Consider the following 5,678-nt stretch of genomic DNA (forward strand, 5'->3'; position numbering starts at 1 on the left):
ACCCAAATTGTGCAAATAATGTGCACACTACAAACTCCCTCACCTCACTCACTAATAGCTCCCCCAAGCCAAGCTTGGGACTAGTAACCAGTGGGGCAAACATGGCTTGTAATGTGGCTAAAAACAATAAAAGGTCAAGGCAACAACATGGGTAGCAAGAAGGGAACAAATGTATCTAAATAAATCTGAAGGCTACCTAAAAGAACAAATGCCTTCGTCCTCCACATGTGCATAATAATGAGCCATGAAACACTACTCATAGTTGCAAACCAATACTCAAATTCATTGACATACCAGGAACTAATCACACATTCCTAACCAAATCAACTAGTCAAGCACTATATTCACAAGTAGTTGGACAAAATTGACGCATGTTTCGGAATCCAAGTAACTAAACTTCAAATCATGATCAACTAATCCACAATGCTCAAAATCAGATACCAAGAATCAAAACAATTTTTCTCAAGTATGGGGCATAGGGAAGCATGATTTACAGTTCATTGGTTCGTATTTTTTTATTTTTTGATTGTTTTTTTCAATTTTTTTGTATTTTTCATATAAGGAAAGCAATAAACTAATCTAAAAAGCAATAAATCTAAACTAACAAAACACACCAAAAATAATCAAAAAGGAAGAAGAAGAAAAAAAATATATACCAAATCCAGAAATCTCCCCCAAGCCAAGATCGGACAATGTCCTCATTGGCTCGAAAGTAGCCCAGCTGGCTACTCATCCTCATCCTGGTCCATCCGAGAGGACCCACCTGCTCCACCACTGGAACCTGCACCATCTGCACCAAAAGAGCTACCACCAAAATAGTTAGCTTGAAAAGTCCCCCCCCCGGCGGTCCCCCAAAAGGAATGTCCTGGCCGTACCCATGAAACGAGGAATAGTCTGTGTAAATACCATGGGCAGTGGGATCCCTATCGTATCCCTGAGGTGGGGGCTGGAACCAGTCTGGGTAAACAGCATCGTCGGGAATGTTGCCCCGACGAGCATAATCATCATAAATGGGGTAGAGTCCCCTACCCTGGTTCCGCTCTAGGTAGCCTAGCCTCTGGTCGACAGAACCAATCATCTGTCTGAACTCGGTCTGGGTCTGCTCTATGCGACCTATGGCCTGGCCAATACTCTGCAAGTCCCAAACTGGGTCAGAGTCACCGTGAGGGACGGAATGGGACTGTCGGGGTGGTGATGGTGGCTGTGGAATGGGTTGAACTACAAGCTGTGGTTGGGCCTGGGCCTGCTGTGGATCCTCACCCCTAGCATGGGCAACTAACAGGGCGTAAGTGTAGGACTCTTGCCCTGGGGGGAAGGCGGTCAGGTCTGGGTTGGGCAAAGGAAAAATGGGCAAGGGTTGTTCAGTCCCTGTCCTAATGCACCAATGGGTGACCTGGTTCTCGTCTACCCGCAACCACCCAAGCTCCTCAAGGTACCTAGAGGTCATGTAAGTGTCGGGTCCCATGTTAGTCATCCGGTGGGGTCCACTCTCTACAAAATCGGCCTTCTTGATGGCTATCCTAGTGATAAGGCCACCAAGACGGATGGGGGTAGTGTGGTGGTTGCTGGCCGTAGCGTGCCTACCTAGGTGGTGGATGATATACCGGGTTATGTTCAATTTCTCATACCCAAACATGTAATGGCCAATTACAGCTAGTTCATTGGTCTGACAGTTATGGGGTTCATTCCTACCTAGGAAACATACACCGGCAAACCTTTGCCACATTTTAGGGACGGGGTGGTGGATAGGCCTAGCACTAGCATGTTGTGCAGAAACATGAGGAATACCAGTCAAAGCTAAATACACATCCTCCATTTTAAACTCAGCATGCCATTGTCTGTTTAATTCCGGTTCAAGTTCAAACAATTTACAAAATTCCACAAAAGAAATAGTGATGTTTTTATTGTTAAGCCTAAAAATTAATTTTGGACCACTTTTATGGTTTTGAATAACAAGAGATGACAAGAATTCACAGGTTAATTCACGGTATGTCGAATAATGCATATCTACAAATTTGCGCATACCAATATCATTCAAAAATCTCCTAACAAAGCCATAAATACCTAAAGCCTCTAAAGTGGGACGGTGTAACCACCGTGGGGGAATTACCTCTCGTCCGTAGAGCACCTCCAATTTCTCCCGTTGCTCCGCCGTCGCGATCTTGATCGTCGGCCACTGAATGAGTTGAAGAGCCGGGTCATAATGTTGGGATAACCCGCTTGAGCTTCCCCCGAGAAAATTCCTCGCCCTTTTAGCCGCCATTATGAGTGGTCAAAGATTAAATTTTGTGGAGTTTGAAAATTTTTGATGTAGGAGTGTAGAGGATGAAGAGAGGAGTAAAAATATGTGAAAAGTTTTGGATTTGGGTAAGAGATGAAGGAGAAATCTTAGAGAGAAGTCAGAGAAAAATAAGAGTTTTAGAGAGAGAAAGTGAAGGAAAAGAAGGAAAATGAAGGAAAGAAGAAGAAGAAAGGAGAAGAAGAAAGAAAAGAAAGACGGTGAGGGCGTCGCGCCCGGTCGGGCGATCTGTTTGATTACACGCGCCCGGTCGGGCGCCCATCCCGCCCGATCGGGCGACAAAATTCGTCTTCAAAATTTCTTCTCGCGCCCGGTCGGGTGGTCCTTCGCCCGGTCGGGCGATTATTAAACAAATTTTAGGCAACTCTCGCGCCCGGTCGGGCGAAACCCCGCCCAGCCGGGCCAATTTAAAGTCCGTATACGTCAACTCTCGCGCCCGGTCGGGCGAAGCTCCGCCCGGCCGGGCCCGAGAGTAAGGGTTGACGATTCTTCTTTCTTCAAATTTTGCTAACTCTTTTCCTGTAAACTGTACCAAAAAACTCATAAAACTCATTAAATTCCCTCCTCTCTCCTCTCATAAGAAAAAGAAGAAAAATAAAAAAAAAAAAAAAATAAAAAAAAAAACAAGTAAAATACGGGTTGCCTCCCGCAAAGCGCTGGTTTATCTAGGTCCCGCACGACCTACTTACCATAATTTTCTCAAGGTGAGCTGGAACTAGTCAGGTGTAGTAGTTCAACTGCACCAATCGTAGCCCCGTCATGATAAATCTTAAGCCTCTGACCATTTACCTTGAACTCATTACCATGCTCGTCAACCAACTCTACAGAACCGAACTTGTTGGCCCTTTTCACTGTGAAAGGACCCGACCACCTTGACTTCAACTTTCCTGGGAAAAGTTTAAGCATAGAGTTGAACAACAACACCTTGTCACCCTCTTTGAATTCTCTCGGAAGGATCATCTTGTCGTGCCATCTCCTAGTCTTCTCCTTGTAGACTCGCGCACTATCATAGGCCATCAACCTAAACTCATCAAGCTGGTTAAGTTGTAGAAGCCTCTTTTCTCCCGCTAGCTTAGCGTCCAAATTGAGCTCTTTAATAGCCCAATATGCCTTGTATTCTAACTCCACCGGAAGATGACATGCTTTACCATACACAAGTCTATAGGGAGTGGTACCTATAGGGGTCTTAAATGCGGTTCTGTATGCCCAAAGGGTGTCATCCAACTTATCGCTCCAATCTTTCCTAGATTTTGCTACCACCTTCTCTAAGATGACCTTAATCTCGCGATTAGATACTTCGACTTGGCCACTAGTTTGGGGATGGTAGGCTAGCCCTGTCCTATGGTAAACACCATACTTCTTTAGGAGGGTATCTAACTTCCGCTCATGAAAGTGGGATCCTCTGTCACTGATTATGGCTCTAGGCACTCCAAATCTAGGAAAAATAGTTTTCTTGAAAAGGCTATGAACCACCTTGGCATCATTGGTAGGAGTGGCAATGGCTTCTACCCACTTGGATACATAATCTACGGCGACTAGTATATAACGGTTCCCTCTAGAGGAAGGGAACGGTCCCATGTAATCAACACCCCAAACATCAAAAATTTCTACTTCCAAGATCCCAGTTTGAGGCATCTCGTGCCGCCGCGAAATGTTGTCGGTCCTCTGGCAAGAGTCACAAGCCTGCACAAAAATGTTAGCATCCTTGAACATGGTGGGCCAATAGAATCCTAACTCGTTTATCTTGGCCACTGTTTTAGAGGGACCATGATGTCCTCCATAAGGTGAAGTGTGGCAGCTAGTGAGAATACCATGTACCTCCCATTCGGGGACACACCTGCGAAATAATCCATCTGCACACTCACGAAACAAAAAAGGATCATCCCAAAAATAATGTTTAACATCATACAGGAATTTCTTTTTTTGTTGGTAGGACAAGTCAAGAGGTAGAGTGCCACCCACTAAATAATTTGCAAAATCGGCGTACCAGGGGTGTTGCTCTACAACTGCATACAGGTTGTCATCAGGGAATGAGTCATCTATAGGGAGAAAATCCTTACCCTCATCATACCTGATTCGTGACAAGTGATCTGCCACAACGTTCTCTGCACCCTTTTTATCCCTTATTTCAATGTTGAAGTCCTGGAGCAAGAGAACCCACCGGAGTAGCCTAGGCTTTGATTCAGCTTTGGCTATCAGGTACTTTAAAGCTGCATGGTCAGTAAAAACAATAACTTTAGAACCAACTAGATATGATCTAAATTTTTCTAAAGCATAAATGACAGCTAAAAACTCCTTCTCCGTAGTGGCATAGTTGACTTGAGCCTCATCCAAAGTTTTACTAGCATAGTAGATAGCATGTAAAACTTTGTCCTTCCTCTGTCCAAGCACGACTCCTAGAGCAAAATCGCTTGCATCACACATGATCTCGAAAGGAAGATTCCAATCGGGAGAACATATGATGGGCGCCGATATTAAAGCCTGCTTAATCCTGTTGAAAGACTCAAGACACTCATCAGTAAAAATAAAAGGGGCATCCTTGAGTAAAAGCTGAGTCAGTGGTTTGGCAATTTTAGAAAAATCTTTGATAAAACGGCGATAAAACCCCGCATGACCCAAGAAACTCCTAACTCCCTTAACATTAACTGGGGGAGGTAATTGCTCAATCACTGAAATTTTAGCTTTATCTACCTGTATGCCCTTATCAGATACAATATGACCTAGGACTACTCCCTCCGTCACCATAAAGTGACACTTCTCCCAATTTAAGACCAAGTTGCATTCTTCACATCTTTTAAGGATTTTAGCTAAATTTATTAGACATGAATCGAATGAAGAACCATAGACACTAAAATCATCCATAAAGACTTCCATGATAGACTCTATGAAATCAGAAAAGATGCTCATCATGCAACGTTGAAAAGTAGCAGGTGCATTACACAAACCAAAAGGCATTCTACGATATGCAAAAGTGCCATAAGGGCATGTAAATGTTGTCTTTTCCTGATCTTCAGGATGGATTGGAATTTGGAAAAATCCTGAATACCCATCCAGATAGCAAAAGAACTTATGGTTAGCTAACCTCTCAAGCATTTGATCAATAAAGGGGAGGGGGAAATGGTCCTTTTTAGTGGCGACATTTAATCTACGATAATCAATGCACATACGCCACCCTGTAACAGTTCTGGTGGGAATTAATTCATTTTTTTCGTTTCTAACCACGGTCATCCCACCCTTCTTAGGAACCACCTGAACAGGACTTACCCATTTAGAGTCAGAAATAGGATAGATAATACCTGCATCAAGTAATTTCATAACCTCTTTCTTGACTACCTCTTGCATATTGGGATTCAACCTCCTCTGGGGTTGAATGCAGGGC

Source organism: Chenopodium album, chromosome 26 (genome assembly GCF_948465745.1).
Source record: "Chenopodium album chromosome 26, dcCheAlbu1.1, whole genome shotgun sequence".
Taxonomy (NCBI): Eukaryota; Viridiplantae; Streptophyta; class Magnoliopsida; order Caryophyllales; family Amaranthaceae; genus Chenopodium; species Chenopodium album.